The sequence below is a fragment of the Erpetoichthys calabaricus genome, chromosome 16 (assembly GCF_900747795.2).
Source record: "Erpetoichthys calabaricus chromosome 16, fErpCal1.3, whole genome shotgun sequence".
NCBI lineage: Eukaryota > Metazoa > Chordata > Cladistia > Polypteriformes > Polypteridae > Erpetoichthys > Erpetoichthys calabaricus.
This window is the reverse complement of record NC_041409.2, coordinates 29,030,223-29,049,165: the sequence shown is the minus strand read 5'-3', so window position 1 is coordinate 29,049,165 and position 18,943 is coordinate 29,030,223.

The window sequence follows — 18,943 nt, the reverse complement described above, 5'->3', positions numbered from 1 at the left end:
GTTAACATGTTTTGCTGTAAAAAGAAAATAAATATTTAAGCAAAGATTGTATAGTATTTAACTGTACAATAACGTATGCCAATAAGTAATAATATGACAAGAAAGAAAAAATTATATTATTTGCGCAATGAGTTAAGATCAATTTGGTACAGTATATACTGAAAATATACCCAGAATGCCTCAGTAAGCAGATTTTCCTAGAAATAGCAGACACCATGCATCAAATTTCCTTTTAGTAAAAAGGTGCCGTGGTGTTGTTACCTAAAACATTTGCCTTCTGTGTGGTGTTTCCATGTACTCTTCTGTCTTTCTTTATGTTTTGACCGTGGAATTGGGTTTCCTACCTTAATCTAAACAGTGCTGATAGATTTATTGGACTGTTCAGGGGTCTACTCTTCAGTGCATTGACATCCAGGGCTTGTTGTAGCCACTGGAATAGAAGGTTTAGAAATTGGGTAGATTAATTTTTCATTTTTTTAAATTAGTTAAGAATGTTCGAAATGTAAAAGCACGTAATATGCATTAATGATGCACTCATTAAGACAGTGTGAAGATTAAAGGATCCCAATTTATTTAGGCTTTTAACACACTTTATCTGTAGAAAGGAATAGTTCATAAACCTCACTAGGTGCACTATTAAATTCCAAAGCCATTATTTTAAATGTATTTATTATTTTAAATAAAACAGCTAATGAAAATGGAGTGATTGAACCAGCTTCAAGATGTTTAGATTACAGAGAAAAATAAATCTTTATTTATCAGCAAGAACAAACAACTGTATCATCATAAACACCAAAAATATGCCAAGGATGTTCCCATTTAAGGTCTGAGCTAAGATGCTCCCTGGGCCATGAGCTTCTGTGCATTCAGTACCACTGGACCTGGAGTATGATGATGCCAGTTATCAACTGGGAGACGATTTGACATACCAGGTTTCATCAACGTGCATGAAAACTGAAGCTGCACAGAACTGAGATTTTTATCTTTTTCATATCTTTATATCTAGCAGTCAGAGTCATCATGTTCATCTCTGCTGTTGCATTCTGTATGAACCGCATAGCTCATATTTCACAGTATAATATCCGTGTAGTAACAAATAAATGAGCATAGTTCTCTCCAGGAAAAGCAGCACGTGAAGAATACTAAACCATCTCAAAATATTCAAAGCGTCTGCATTAGTAAGCCCAATAGGGATATTCGTGGTATTTAACATTCAGAAGACATAAGTAAGCACAATTGCAATTTTTAAACATAATTTAGGTGATCATTTGCTAAATTTAGTTTAATGATATTTTTTGTATTCAGGGGAGAGAAAATAATTAAACCAGAGTTTAAATGAAAAGCCTCTGAAGAAGTTGACCCTTTCCTTAAGAAAAGATGTCATGAATTCAGTTTATTTGCTTGGTATTGTCTTTTCAGACTTCTAAATTCGATACTTAAGGTTGAACAATAAAATCAGTAAATTGTTTTTATCTCTAATGTTACAATGTTTTCAGTATAATACTAACAGGCAACATATTTATGTTCTTTATAACAATATGTAGGAATTTTTAGTTTTAGCCAAGCAAAATGACACCTTGCCTGAAGAAGGGGCCTGAGTTGCCTCGAAAGCTTGCATATTGTAATCTTTTTAGTTAGCCAATAAAAGGTGTCGTTTTGCTTGGCTTTTCTCTAGTTTTAGCCAGAATAATGTTAAATCAAATATGGACCTTTCAAATTGAACAAAATACCACCAGAACATTTCACTTGTACAAATGCACATTTTATGTTTCGTATAATAAAAACTGATACCACCTGATACTGTATATTCACGAACATTAAAATGATTTAAATAATCTAACAAATTTGAAATACACATAAAGTACAGTGGCGCAGTGGGAGCGCTACTGCCTCGCAGTACGGAGACCTGGGTTTGCTTCCCGGGTCCTCCCTGCGAGGAGTTTGCATGTTGGCTGTGGTTTCCTCCCACAGTTCAAAGACATACAGGTTAGGTGTATTGGCGGGCCTAAATTGTCCCTATTGTTTGCTTGGTGTGTGTGTGCCCTGTGGTTTGGCTGGTGCCCTGCCCAGGATTTGTTCCTACCTTGCGCCCTGTGCTTGCTGGGATTGGCTCCAGCAGACCCCCGTGACCCTGTGTCAGACTGACTGACATTCTCAAACCCACTTAATCCAGTTCAGCATAGTAGGAGGCACAATGCCTGTCCTGGTAACATCAGGCATAAGGTAGGAGCAAGGCCCATCTTATTACCAGAGGCGTCATCTTACTGCGCAGCGCCCGTCTTGTTCCTTTGTGACTGTTCACATTGGCAATTAACAGTCACTCAGCTCCACCATCTTGGCCAAGCAGCTTTCAGGTGACTTGTTTACCAAGTTGTTTGTCAGCCAAGCAGCAGATGTTTTAAATTGTATCTTTTCCCATCTTTCGTTCCACTTGTCTGCTTAACACAGCAAATTAGCAGGCTCTGAACCCAGTGTAAGTGACCAGTACCCATCCAGATTAATTTCAGGCTGTGTCTGTCTTTTTTGAATTTTCTGTTCAGTCTCCTAGCCCAAAGCCTACTGTCGACTGCCTGCTTTCTCCTAATATTGCACAGTCGGCCGACTTGTCTGCACAGCTGACCATCTTCGAGTCAACCAGTGACCACGAGTTCCTGTTTATTTGTGGGGCTTGACAATCCTACCTACAGTATATATATATACAGTGGTGTGAAAAACTATTTGCCCCCTTCCTGATTTCTTATTCTTTTGCATGTTTGTCACACAAAATGTTTCTGATCATCAAACACATTTAACCATTAGTCAAATATAACACAAGTAAACACAAAATGCAGTTTTTAAATGATGGTTTTTATTATTTAGGTAGAAAAAAAATCCAAACCTACATGGCCCTGTGTGAAAAAGTAATTGCCCCCTTGTTAAAAAATAACCTAACTGTGGTGTATCACACCTGAGTTCAATTTCCGTAGCCACCCCCAGGCCTGATTACTGCCACACCTGTTTCAATCAAGAAATCACTTAAATAGGAGCTGCCTGACACAGATAAGTAGACCAAAAGCACCTGAAAAGCTAGACATCATGCCAAGATCCAAAGAAATTCAGGAACAAATGAGAACAGAAGTAATTGAGATCTATCAGTCTGGTAAAGGTTATAAAGCCATTTCTAAAGCTTTGGGACTCCAGCGAACCACAGTGAGAGCCATTATCCACAAATGGCAAAAACATGGAACAGTGGTGAACCTTCCCAGGAGTGGCCGGCCGACCAAAATTACCCCAAGAGCGCAGAGACGACTCATCCGAGAGGTCACAAAAGACCCCAGGACAATGTCTAAAGAACTGCAGGCCTCACTTACCTCAATTAAGGTCAGTGTTCACGACTCCACCATAAAAAAGAGACTGGGCAAAAAACGGCCTGCATTGCAGATTTCCAAGACGCAAACCACTGTTAAGCAAAAACAACATTAGGGCTCGTCTCAATTTTGCTAAGAAACATCTCAATGATTGCCAAGACTTTTGGGAAAATACCTTGTGGACTGATGAGACAAAAGTTGAACTTTTTGGAAGGCAAATGTCCCGTTACATCTGGCGTAAAAGGAACACAGCATTTCAGAAAAAGAACATCATACCAACAGTAAAATATGGTGGTGGTAGTGTGATGGTCTGGGGTTGTTTTGCTGCTTCAGGACCTGGAAGGCTTGCTGTGATAGATGGAACCATGAATTCTACTGTCTACCAAAAAATCCTGAAGGAGAATGTCCGGCCATCTGTTCGTCAACTCAAGCTGAAGCGATCTTGGGTGCTGCAACAGGACAATGACCCAAAACACACCAGCAAATCCACCTCTGAATGGCTGAAGAAAAACAAAATGAAGACTTTGGAGTGGCCTAGTCACAGTCCTGACCTGAATCCAATTGAGATGCTATGGCATGACCTTAAAAAGGCGGTTCATGCTAGAAAACCCTCAAATAAAGCTGAATTATAACAATTTTGCAAAGATGAGTGGGCCAAAATTCCTCCAGAGCGCTGTAAAAGACTCATTGCAAGTTATCGCAAACGCTTGATTGCAGTTATTGCTGCTAAGGGTGGCCCAACCAGTTATTAGGTTCAGGGGGCAATTACTTTTTCACACAGGGCCATGTAGGTTTGGATTTTTTTTTCTCCCTAAATAATAAAAACCACCATTTAAAAACTGCATTTTGTGTTTACTTGTGTTATATTTGACTAATGGTTAAATGTGTTTGATGATCAGAAACATTTTGTGTGGCAAACATGCAAAAGAATAAGAAATCAGGAAGGGGGCAAATAGTTTTTCACACCACTGTATATATATATATATATATATATATATATATATATATATATATATATATATCCCTCCACCAAAGCAGCAATGTGAAAACACCATATATACAATAACAAATACTCCTTTGCCCCTGTAACGTATAACAAACACAAAACACAAATAACAATAATGAAGGAATACAGAAATGACAATGAATGTGAACTTGTGTCCGGGTATATTACTGTCCTGAATACGAATGACTGATCAAGAAAAAATGAATTTGTTTGAATCTCCCAAATAAATGGAACAATCTCACCGTGTTTCCTCAGCGTATGGTGGATAATGAAGTCCAACCCTGGGGTTTCTGGTGATGTTTGAGCTGTCATGAGAAACAAACAGGGTACCAGGCGCGATGTGAATAATAGCAGGAAATGATGGTCGGTTGTCGTTAAATGAAATCCCTGTCTTTCTTCTTCCTCCCCTCTCTTTTCCTCCTAATTGTTTAAATAGTAATGAACCAGATGTATCTGAATGTGAACAGATGCTTTCCATCCTGGGGCTGCGGTCTCTCTCTCTCATCCGTCCCCTCTGCACTTACGGGGATGACATTCACTGACGTACACATAACGAACAGTAAATGGGACGAGGGAAACAAACACGCACTCAGCACATACATCGCATACACTATTACTATGTAGCCCCGCTACAACATTAAACAATAATAAAGACAATAAAGAAACAAAAAGGAGCAAGAGGGAAGAATTTTAATATTACAAAATTTATCAAGGAGAAAGTGAACAAAACCAATCCGAAAGCCAAAAATAGTATCTTATAATGAAGCAAGAAGTGGAAAACAATGAGAATTCCAAACACAAAAGTGAAAAATCAAAAAACAACTCACAAAGAAAAGCTCATTGCTTATGCTGCTATGGTAATGGCTGCTTCTTCTTAAATAGTCCAGGGTGCGATTCCTCCTTGTCACATCAGGTAGCCCCACCCCTTGAAATTCAAGATAAGTAACACTAATACATGTATTCTTACTACAATACAAAATCGAAACAAAATAATTAAGAAAACAATGTCATATTAAGGGAAGCACACTGGTTCAGTGGCAGCACTGCTGCCTTGCAGTAAGGAGACCAAGGTTCATGTCCCGGCTCCTTGCTGCATTAACTTTCCATGTTGTCACATGTGTGCGTGGGTTTCTTCCATACCATATTATTAAAAGCCAAGGAGGCTGGGAGAATGTGCTGATAGCGTGTTGCCGCACCCACCACATGACAAACTACCTTGATTGGGACCCGAGTGCAGCAAATGACACCTCAGCACCACACTGGAACTGTGTGAGGTTTTTTACAGTGGCAGGAGTGCCAGTCTTACCACCAAGCCCCAGGTTTTCCCTGTAAGCTGGAGGAGCTGCTTGCAGATTAACGTCATACCCAGGACAAAGCAATTGCAGGTTAGTGCCTTGCTCAATGGCCCAACAGAGTAGAGTCACTTCTGGTAATTATGGGATTCGAACTGGCAACCTTCCGATTGCCAGTGCAGAGACGTAGCCTCAGAGCCACCACCAACACAAAGATCGAATTAAAACAAAAACAGAATTGATAGCAGAATGTGAAAACATATTTAAAAAACAACAAAAAGACTAAAATAAAAGAGAAATAACTTGGGCTAGGGCAGCAATTCTGGCTGTAAAATAAAATCAAATTTTTAACTTATGCTGTGAAGGACCCTGCATTTAAAATCGTAATGGCCTCTGACACTAAACACTGATTCATCTTTACTTAAAAATATAGTTGTGTATGTAAGGCTGTCCTGTTAATTCTACTGCTTATCGCTTTGACAATGATTTTACTTAGCACTTGACCACTCAAATAAATAACTAAAATGAGTTATATACATAGTGAGTCATTGTGCCTTTATAGTTCCCCCAGCTGCAGAAATATTGTGTCTTGATTCCTCTCACATATGATTATAGCAGAAAACCAGAGATCTGAGGGTTTTGTATTTGCTGTTTGGTGGTGATGTCTTCTCATTATCAGTTGTCCATAATCTCCACAGTTTACAATAACATATTATACAGTTGAGAACAAAATCGTGACCTGCAACTGCAGGGTCCTAAGTAACTTCCATGAATATCATGGAGTTCTGCAGGTAAGAAGGAAGCACCTGCAACACCGCAAGCAGAGAGGTTTTAGCACCTTACAGGGTTTTCTGTCAGATGAGGGTAAAGTTCACTGATCAGAGCGTTGGTAGCACTGTGCATTCAGTCTTCTGAATTCTTGCCTCTGGTTGCAACCTTCAGAATTAGTGAAAAAAATGAGGTTGTGAAGCACAAAGGGACAAAAATAAAACAAGGTACTGGAGTATTTTTAGAACTACCTGGAATGACTGTACAGTACACTTTATGTTACTCTGAACAAGAGTAGTGAGTTAAGGAGGTCTGGACATCTCGCGTTGTGGCCCACTGCCGCAGGAGAGCCATGACCCATCATAGGTGGTCTAGGTGCATGGAGACCATGCAGGGATACGGGGGTCTTCCCAGACTGTCTTAAGACTAGGGATGGGAATTGATAAGATTCTCACGATTCCGATTCCATTTTCAATTCTGTTTAACAATTCGATTCTTTATCGATTCTCCTATCGATTCTTATTTTTAAAAAAGGAGAACACACAGGTCGATTAGCTTAGAACTTTGTTTTATATCTTATCTTTGAACAAGACAGAAATTTAGGAGTAGCATGACCTTACAAACCCAACAGTGAGATCTTAAGAGATTCACAGCCTACGGCTCCTCGATGGGGTGCCACGGGGTCCCCAGAAAATAATTTGTAAATGTAAAATAATAATACAATAAATATTCTTCTGTAGCAACAACAAAGTATAACATAAATAATTCTGTGGCAATTACACAAGAATGTCCAGTAACATTTACACTCTCCTTTTTAAAAGTATATATGAGCTGAGCACTCAAAAATAAAACGACATCAGCCAGCAACAAATACAATCAACTCAAGTCCAATGGAACTGTGCACTGTGCAATTCTGCAACCATCAACTATGGAGAATTAACAATTCTTTTGCAGAAATATAAGCATATCTGCTTTTTCAGGAAGGAATTTTTACTTTTCCCCGCCTCTGTGAAAGGAGAAGCTACCGGTAGACTGCAGCGAGAACTGCCAGCATCTAAGCCAGCCAGACTCTGTCTGTCTCTCTCGTCATGGTCATCTAAATGCAATGCACAGTAATAGCAGGTTTTGCAATAAGGCAAATCGCGCTAACATAATATGCAATGTTAGTTGATTAGTTACCTGCTGTATTAACGGGAGAGGACGTGCAAACGTTACCGCTGCTGCTGGGTTGAGATTCACTAGTCCGGAGCGGATCAAAAACACGACATTCATTTAAGGTTATCACGTGAGCAAATGCTTTTGCATATTCGTAGTGTTTCCTCCCTTTGATGAAATATCTACTTTGCAAGTATTGCAAGTTGCCCTGTTGTCATCCTTTCTCGTAAAGTATAACCAAACTTTTGAGTGTTTGTGCCGCTTAGGCGCCATGTTTCCTGCTGGGTAAATGACGCTACGCAACGTGGTGACATCATTCGAGGCGACTGGAATCGATAGGGGAATCGTTTGCAAAAATGGCAAACAATTCCATGGAATTGAAACAGTGGGAACCGGTTCTCAACAAGAACCGGTTTTCGATTCCCATCCCTACTTAAGACTGCTGTAGTTAAACCCCTACTCAAGAAAAATAATCTTGACTCCTCTGCTTTTGAAAATTTTAGACCCATCTCTAACCTGCCTTTCTTAAGTAAAATTCTGGAGAAGGCAGTCATTATGCAGTTAAATGAGCACCTCAATAAACCTGCTATTCTTGATAAGTTTCAGTCAGGTTTTAGAACAAATCATAGTACAGAAACTGCACTTGTTAAAGTAGTAAATGACTTGCGGGTAAATGCAAACAGAGGCCATTTATCTGTTCTCATCCTCCTAGATCTGAGTGCCGCATTTGACACCATTGATCACAATATTCTTGGAAATCGCCTTAGTCAATGGGTGGGCCTCTCTGGCAGTGTCTTAAATTGGTTTGAATCCTACCTGGCAGGGAGAAAATTCTTTGTTAGTTGTGGTAATTACAACTCAAAGACACATGATATCCTATATGGTGTTCCACAAGGCTCTATCCTGGGTCCACTGCTCTTCTCAATCTACATGCTTCTGTTAGGTCAGATTATCTCAGGGCACAACATGAGCTACCACAGCTATGCTGATGACACGCAGCTGTACCTATCAATAGCACCTGATGACCCCGATTCCCTTGATTCACTAACACAATGTCTTACTTGTATTTCTGAATGGATGAATAGTAATTTTCTCAAGCTAAATAAAGAGAAAACTGAAATTTTAGTGATTGGCAATAATGGATACAATGAGGCTATCAGAAACAAACTGGATGCATTAGGATTAAAAGTCAAGACGGAGGTAAAAAACTTAGGGGTAACTATTGACTGTAATCTGAATTTTAAATCGCATATTAATCAGATCACTAGGACAGCATTTTTTCACTTAAGAAACATAGCAAAAGTTAGACCTCTTATATCACTGAAAGATGCTGAGAAATTAGTTCATGCGTTTGTTTTCAGTCGACTAGATTACTGTAACGCACTCCTCTCAGGACTACCCAAAAAAGACATAAATCATTTGCAACTAGTGTAGAATGCAGCTGCTAGAATCCTAACTAGGAAAAGAAAATCCGAACACATTTCTCCAGTTTTGATGTCACTACACTGGTTACCTGTGTCATTCAGGATTGACTTTAAAATTCTGCTTATGGTTTATAAAGCCTTAAATAATCTCGCCCCATCTTATATATAGGAATGTCTGACACCCTATATTCCAAATCGTAACATTAGATCTTCAAATGAGTGTCTCCTTAGAATTCCAAGAGCAAAACTTAAAAGAAGTGGTGAGGCGGCCTTCTGCTGTTATGCACCTAAAATCTGGAATAGCCTGCCAGTAGGAATTCACCAGGCTAATACAGTGGAGCACTTTAAAAAACTGCTGAAAACACATTAGTTTAACATGACCTTCTCATAACTTAAATTAAATTAATAATATAAATAACATAAACATAACATAAATTAATTTAATTTAATCCTGTTACTCTGTATATCCAATTCATTATAATAACTATTCATGGTGGCTCTAAAATCCGTACCAACCCCTACTCTCTCTTCTGTTTCTTTTCCCGTTTTTTTGTGGTAGCGACCTGCGCCACCACCACCTAATCAAAGCACCGTGATGTTCCTACATTGATGGATTAAAAGACAGAAGTCTGCATGACCGTCATCATCAAGTCCTTCCAGTGGGAACCCTAAATACAAAGAGGACTGTTCATTTATGTTAGGTAGAATGTCCAGAGGGGACTGGGTGGTCTCATGGCCTTGGGACCCCTGCAGATTTTATTTTTTTCTCTCCAGCCGTCTGGAGTTTTTTTTTGTTTTTTCTGTCCCCCTGGCCATCGGACCTTACTCTTACTCTATGTTAATTAATGTTGTCTTAGTTTAATTCTTACTTTGTCTTTTTTTCTCTTTTCTTCATCATGTAAAGCACTTTGAGCTACATTATTTGTATGAAAATGTGCTTTATAAATAAATGTTGTTGTTGTTGGAGTTGCTGAGCTTAGGGAAGTCCGGTCTGTTGCCACTAACCCTCCCACGCAAAGGTTGATTAAAAATGAGGAGTGCATTTGTTATGCTAAATTTGTGAGTAACTGTTAATAAAAAAATCTTAGTTTTCACTTGAAGTGTGATTAACAGTGCCTGTGGTAAAAGCTTCTCACTAGTATTATTATGTTAGCTATGCAGAAAATGCATGAGAAACAAGGTTGCTTTTATTGTTCACTGGCTTTACGTCAAATGCTGTAAATTGTAGTATTCATTTTCCTGTATAGGAACTAAGAATTATGTGTAGATAGAGTTTCACAGTTGTAATGTATGTGTACAGATAGGCAATTAAGTAACCAGAAGCTTAGCTGCCATAAATAGCTCTGAAAGTAAACTGCTAGGTAGAAAATACAGTAAATAAACAGACACTTCTTGTCATCCCTAAATATTTCATTGTCTTTGGTATTTCAAAATAGACTTAACCATCAAAATATAACAATGAATAATTTCTCCGACTGCCTCCTTTTTTAAATTCTGAATTATAACAATGCATAATTTCGAAACTACCTCCTTTTTAAAATTCTATGTGCAACAAAAACAATTTAAACTTAATGAGAAGCTAATGAACAATGGTATTAAACACACTATTATTTTAACTAAGATGGAAACTAATTAATAGCCTGCTCATGGCACCAAACAAAATGAATTCCTGTCAAATGTCTCTGCACTATACAGTTTCCGAACATCTGGGACTCTTTCATTGAGATGTAAGAGCATTAAAACACGGTGCTCTCTCTCCCACTCTCGTTATATAAATACATAATAGCACATTTGCTGTTCAGGCTACTTTCTGTGTTTCTTACACAGCATGATTACTTTTATATAAATTGATTAATTGGTTTCCAGGGGCAGAAAGTATGTTAAAATTACACCAGAGAAACTTTCATTAAAGCTAGTTCTGGTAAGCATGGGGATGTGTCCTTTATAGATGTTGAGATATATATATATATATATATATACTGTATATATATATATATATATATATATATATATATATATATATAGAGAGAGAGAGAGAGAGAGAGAGAGAGAGAGAGAGAGAGAGAGATACCTATGTCCTGGAGGGATTTGTCATTTGGAGTTCTCTAATGAAAGTGGCCATAGTTAGGAGTTGCACATTGCGTGTTTATTGTTTTTTGACACATTCTAATAGGTTATTAATAATTGAAAGCTTTATGTTTAAAAATCCTATTAAATATCTACATTTTTATTAGAACACATTCATCCACTCATCTTGCTAAAACAAGTCCTGTACCCATAGAGCAGTGAAAAAGAGTGTACCCTGTGTGAATTTTTTTACATCGTTGCATGTATTTCACGGTAATTTTGGTTTGATCTTTTCTGTGGGCTTTAGTAGTAATCGGAGGAGACTCGAGATAAATAAAGGTCTTAAATGTTAGTGCTTCCTTTGTTTGCTTGACGTGCAGGATAATTAAATAAGCAGCTTTCAGATGTAAAAATGTAACTGACCTTCTAATAAAATCACCCTAAATAAAAGGAAATTTAGGGTCAGCTGTTTGGATACTTTTGCCAACTTCTGGTGGTGTTACATTAGCCCTTAACATCAGGGGGATGTATTTACACACAGTGCTTGTCAGCCTTTCTGTCCCTGTCTGACCCAGTTATATCCACTTTTGTTCAGTAATGACCCTTCATTTGCAGTCATTTTGATGTAAATGACCTAACATTCTCCCCTGAATGGTACACATTAACCCTTTCAGGGCAGATGTCGACTTTTGTCAAAATTCAGGGGTAGAGGACGGTAATCAGCCCTAAACTGTGACAAAACTCACTATGTTTTAGTTCAAGTGAATGCACAAAGCAAAATACTCCACAGACAACATTTTGTGTATTATTGCGTAAATGAACTCTGACTTGTCGGGCTCCAGTTTAGATACAAGTGATCTGAAGATGGAGATTGAAAACGAAAGTGAGGTACCGGCTTCAGCTGATTGGTCCCCAGCTGATCGTGTTGCTGAACACGCTTGTGTAGTTGATGCGCCAACGGCAACGTTCGCCTCGGAGGGCCGCCACTTACAATGGCAAGAGGTACAAACCAGATTGCATTGCACTGCCATGCATTGTGTGCCACACATTCCTGCCAGTCATCAAGCTGCCTCTGCACAGCCACCAGAGACGCAGAACAGGTGCCGACAGCACCCACAGCAACAGACGTTTTACATTGATTTACATGTGAAATGTATGCTTTGTGTGCTTTTCAGAAAAGTGAGTTGCCTGAAAAAAATAGTCAGCCCTCAAAGAGTTAATAAATAACAGTAAATACCTTGTGAAGTGTGAGTCCTTGTCTTGCACCCCAAAACACAAAGCTGAGTGTCAGTACTGTAGCAACACCAACTTTATTCAGCTTGAAACAGGAACAGCACGGTTATTTCCTGTAGCGGGATCTGCCGCTCTCCTATACACAGACACAGCAGTCAGGCAGGCTCATGGCCAGGTTAGTGGCCAAGTAATCCTGTGCCCTGTATTTCTGATGTTCCTTGCATCACCCATCGACGGAAAGTGCTTATACCGCGACCGCAATTGACTCGGATCTGCTTTAGCTGCGAGCCGCTTCCGTGTTGGGAGCCCGCAGTTGCCCCCGTCAACTGATAAACTATCTTCCATAGACACGTTAATCTCATTTCGGGATGCTCTTCAGCATGCTGTCCCATTGAGGGGAGTCCCAAATGAGTTTACAAACCTTACAACATATTCAACATTTAAATACAGTGCAAATAATAGGTGAAATACATGTGGTACTCATCCCAAAATAACTCGGCTGTTTAATACTAAATTTAGCATCCATTTGCTTTTTAATTGCTAACCTGGGCTTGTCTGATTTTTGACAAGCTTGTTTAAATCAGCGGTAAGTGAAGGGAGTCCAGAGACGTACTAAAAATGTGTGTACTCTTATATTTGGGACTGTGATGTGCAACACGAAACCGCCATGAGTGGCTTCTGGCTTGTTGTACAAACATGCTAGAACTTTGTTTAGGAAGCCTCAAGGTTTTCATTTTTTGAGAAATCTACTTCTGTAAGTAGCATGCTCTGTTTCCAAATGTCTTTATAGCTGAAGGCTTCGTGATTTTGTTTGGTAGTACCACACAGCAGATAATGCACAATGGCCATTGCTCGCTACACGGTAAATTTTATATCTCAGAAAATCTGGGCCTGTTCTTTTATCATTCCTGTTTGGTTCAGGTTTTGGGATGAATCTTGTGTGGTTGATACAGAATTGCAGTTTGGAGTTGATGATGCCATGGAGGATATGAAGGCATCGTCCATGTTCATTGACTTTCTTAGTGAAGCTTGCAGTGTGGTTTATAACATAAGTTCAGTTACATTAGAACATTAGAACACTCTAGACGAGAACAGGCCATTCAGCCCAACAAAGCTCGCCAGTACTATCCACTTATTTCTTCCAAGAAAACATCAAGTCGAGTTTTGAAAGACCCCAACATCTCACTGTCTACCACACTACTTGGTAGCTTATTCCAAGTTTCTATCGTTCTTTGTGTAAAGAAAAACTTCCTAATGTTTGTGCGAAATTTACCCTTAACAAGTTTCCAACTGTGTCCCCGTGTTCTTGATGAACTCATTTTAAAATAACAGTCTCGATCCACTGCACTAATTCCCTTCATAATTTTAAACACTTCAATCATGTCACCTCTTAATCTTCTTTTGCTTAAACTGTAAAGGCTCAGCTCTTTTAATCTTTCCTCATAATTCAACCCCTGTAGCCCTGGAATCAGCCTAGTCGCTCTTCTCTGGACCTTTTCTAGTACTGCTATGTCCTTTTTGTAGCCTGGAGACCAAAATTGCACACAGTACTCAAGATGAGGCCTCACCAGTGCATTATAAAGGTAGAGCATAACCTCCTTGGACTTGTACTCCACACATCGTGCTATATATCCTAACATTCTGTTAGCCTTCTTAATGGCTTCTGAACACTGTCGGGAAGTCGATAGCTTAGAGTCCACTATGACTCCTAAATCCTTCTCATAAGGTGTACTCTCGATTTTTCCGATTGTGTATTCAAACCTAACATTTTTACTTCCAATGTGTAATACTTTACATTTACTGACATTAAATTTCATCTGCCACAAATCTGCCCAAGCCTGTATGCTATCCAAGTCCTTCTGTAATGATATAACAGATTCCAAATTATCTGCTAATCCACCTATCTTGGTATCATCTGCAAACTTAACCAGCTTGTTACTTATATTCCTATCTAAATCATTTATATATATTAAAAATAGCAGTGGCCCTAACACTGACCCCTGTGGAACACCACTCTTAACATTGGCCAGTTCTGATGAGGTTCCTCGCACTATCACCCTCTGCTTCCTTTGTCTGAGACAATTCTGCACCCATCTACAAACATCACCCTGAACTCCCACCTCTTTTAATTTGATGCCCAACCTCTCATGTGGCACCTTATCAAATGCTTTCTGAAAGTCCAGATAAATAATATCATAAGCTCCACTTTGATCATATCCTTTTGTTGCCTCCTCATAGAATTCCAGTATGTTAGTAAAACACGACCTACCTCTTCTGAACCCATGCTGACTGCTTAGAATAACTCCTGTCCTTGCCAGGTGTTGCTCGATCTTATCCTTAATAATTCCTTCCATTAATTTTCCTGTGATGCATGTTAAGCTTACAGGCCTATAGTTGCTTGGATACTGCCCTGTCACCCTTTTTATATAATGGGATGATATTTGCCATTTTCCAGTCCTTCGGAATCTCTCCAGTGCGCAGTGACTTCCTAAAAATATGCGTCAAGGGTTTATATCTGTACTCACTAGCCTCCTTAAGAACACGAGGATAAATATTATCTGGTCCTGGTGATTTGTTCGATTTCAGCTTATTTAATCTGAGCAGTACTTCTCCCTCTACAATTTCCAAATCCCTCAGTACCTCCTTAGTAGTCCCTGTTACTGCTCTGAGGTTATCCACTTGCTCACTTGTAAACACCTCAGAAAAATGTAAGTTTAAGGCATCCGCTATTTCACTATCTGTATGTCTTAATTCCCCTTTACTATTCCTAATGCACTTGACCTCCTCCTTGACTGTTCTTTGACTACTAAAATACTGAAAGAATCTCTTAGGGTCGTCTTTCACCTTATCTGCTATATTCCTCTCCAACTGTCTTTTAGCCTTCCTGATATCCTTCTTAATGGTTGCCCTCATGTTCTCAAACACTCTACAATTCACTTTGCAGTCATTAGTCTTATATGTCTTATAAAGCAGTTTTTTCCTTTGCAACTTCTTTTTAAATCTTTATTAATCCACCGTGGAGTTTTTTTTTAGTTTCCTATTAATTCCAAATTTAGGTCTGTATCTGTCCTGCATTACATGTAAAACATTTTTAAACCTGTTCCACTGCTCCTCGACTGTCTCCACACTTAAAAGCTTATCCCAGTGTATCCTACTTAGACTTTGTCGCATCTGCTCAAAATTAGCCCTACCAAAGTTCAACTTAACAATTTTAGTCTTTGCATCTGCACTCTTACAAGCAGAGGACAGCCTGTCAGTTGTTTCAATTCTCCAGTATGTAGATACAAAATGTCCCTTTGACTGAACACAGCAACTTAAACCATTAAAGTGTTTTTTGTTTTTTCTTAAGCTGAAAACTCAACTAGGATGTCCAGTGACCCACACTTGGGTTACTCCTGTCTGGTTGAGAAACACTACTTTAAAAGCACAACAAAAGAAAATGCTAAAAGCATCCAGAGAGGATCCCAAACCATATTGTCAAAGATAAGAAAGTACAACATGTAGGCTTGTCTCCACATAGCGAAACTCTGTGCTCTGTGATTCTGCAGTCACATAGTGACTTGACAGAAATCATAGCAGCAGAGTGAAATGCTGGAATCCACAGTAAATTCATTAGAACTTGAGTGCTGAGATCAAGTTTAGAAACATAAAATTGGATTGTCCTTAAGAGTTCTGGAAAGGTGTTTTAAGGAATTGTCTGCTTATAGTGGAGCTATGAATGTTTTCCCTAATGTATGTGTGAATGTACACTAGCAAAAGCTCCTTAACTAATGTACTGTATACAGTAAATGCACAGTGGTGGTGGTATCATAGTTTCTGGAGGTTTTTCTCTAAATCATAGTATTCTGTGGGAAAATGTGCTCATGACTTGAAATACTTTATATGAAGATAACCTGAAATGTATGGAAATGACAACAATCCAAAACTCAAAAGCAGGCCTGCCTGTATTAGAAGGGCTGAAGATAAAAAGTATTGGAATTTTTAAATGGCCTTTTTAAAGTCCGGGCTTTTAGTTTGAAGTAAGAAGTTAAACCTTGAAAACCTAAAAATGTTGCTAAACTGAAGTAGTTCTGTAAAGTGGAACAAGATTAGAGGAAGAGCTGAGCAGTACTGTTAGAAACTATCTGATTGCAGTTATTGGCACAGAAATCGGCATCATCTCTTATTGAATCCGAAGGAGAGGTTATTATTTTCACATGGGAAATATGTAAAAAATAAATAAAAATATGAAATGAACATTAACATCTGTGTTATTTTTTCACTTATGACCCTTTTATCCAATATTAGGTTTTGGTTGAAGTTTTCATGACATTTACTGTGTATGTAGTAATGCAGAATACAAGAAAGTACTTTTACTCAACACTCTAAAAAGTTGGCATAAAGAAAAACAAACAAAAACAAAAAGAATTAATAAAAAAACAAAACTAAAATATGTATTTTTCAAACTTTCATGCAAACCATCTAGATATCTCTTGTATCTATTTATAATATGCATTCATTGACAAAAGCCAGCAGTGAGTTATTACCTGCAGCTTCAAGTGATTTCACAACACGAAGACAAGACATACTGGAAATTGCAGGGTTTTCAAAGGGAATGTCAGTAGGAACAATAGCTAATCACCATTTGAGTAATAAGTGAGGTGGAGAGCATTTAAGGTAAAACACAAAGGGGCTTATGCGCCTATGGCAGCCACCTCTAGCACTGCTCCTTCAGGAAACTGTTGTGATCATTTGAACAATGACAATCATAGGTGACGCCATCCTGCAGAACACCGAGTGCTTGCAGTACTTAGAAATGGCAGGGGCAACAATATAACAGCTACATGACAAAATAAAAGCTCCTGTCCTGTGTTTCATTGGAGTCAAGTTGAAGCTTCTAGCATGGTGAAGTCTGACCATTTTGGGTCAAATGAAAGCCCCCTGGGCCAAAAGATTTATGTTGTGTCTGGACTATTGTATTTACTTCAAATGACTTATTAAGAACAATTGCCTACAATGGGCTGCATTGTATTCTAGAACATTGCAAAGTGGACTCCAGACGGGAGAGAATTAGACATTTTGGATGTAATGGTACGCAATGTGGGTGAAAATTACTCCCCTGTCCAGTCTGGTTGCAATTATTCCAAAAGAGTTCAAATGCATGCTTTATAGTCAAGCTCCTTCATTTAAAAAAATATTTATTATAATTACAGTCTTTAGCAAATTCCAACCTTAATGCTGTAAATAAGAATAATTTCTAATCATAATGTTTTGCTCAGGAAAAGAAGAGGGGAGAAATGCAAATCTGTAAATAGAACTATATCTGGTGATGCCCCCACCTTATTTGTCTATTTAGATTAAAATTAGGATTATTCCATTTGTAGTGCAAAACTTGCATGTCATTAGGTAAAGATACATTATTGATACTTTTGGTATTGTAAGAAATATTTATTTTATATGTAATCTGATAAACTAGATTTATGAATAATCACACAAAAACAAGTAGCAAGGAGTAAATGGTTTAGTAATCAACGCTGTGTGTTAACAGTAATTATTAAGGCCAGGCTATTTTCTGGCACTACACAATAAGTTTTAATTTTTCACAATTTTTACAAAAGAGTGAATATTGTTTCAAATAATTGGAAAGACCATCTTCTTTTGCAAAACATCACCATATCTTCCCCTCGTCTAACTGCCCGCTTCCACAACCAAAAAATCTGCCAGATTTAACTCGAAGAAGGAACGGCAGCTGAAAAGACGATTACAGTAACAATATCTCTTTAAAATATTTTAGATTAAAATAGATAGTTCCTAGCAGTTTGGAATCCAGAGCCATACAAAATCTTAAATGTAATACCCACAAAAAATGGGTGCAGTGCTTCAGCATTTATCATGAAATGAGAAACAGGGAAACGCTATAGAGATGTTGTATTTCGAAAAGTTGGTATGGGTTTGAAAAGGGTCAGTCTTGTCTAATAAACGGACAAGGCTTTGAAGAAATTACAAATGCAATACAAACTGACAAGGCATATAATTTAATCCACCTACATTTTGGAAAAGGTTTTAATAATGCTCAACATCAAACACATAGCCATACTGTTTACAGTTTAAGCATAATAAAAAACATATGCATATGAATATAAAATAGATCTAAAAATTAATTACAGGAGAAATAATATCAATCGAGGGGCAAGTATTGAGTAACATCTCTAAAAGGTTGTTTTCTTTTTTTTAGGCCAGAGTTCCGTGATTAAAAAGAAGCCTGCATTGTTCTTCTCTAATCATGACAAAGGGAATCAGAAATGCAAAAGCTGCCCTCCACAGAGGTTATTATTGCCTTTCCCCTGTAGTGCAGCCTGCATTCAGTGACATGGCAACAGACCTGCATTTTAAGCAGCACGGGATCAAAATATCTCAATAAAAAAGTCATGCATATAATAGAAAAATGAGTATTTTTGTTAAATAATATGATACAATAGCAGGGCAGTGTGCCCTCTTGGATGCAGGCCTGCAAAGTAGCCAGGCTGGTTATGGCAGCACATGTGATGTTTGTTTATTAAATGACATTTTTATTGTAACAAATACACAGTTAACCATTACTGAACCAATGAGATTCACTACTAGGAAATTATTTTAAAGGAACATTTTGTTCCAGATAAACTTAGAGTTATT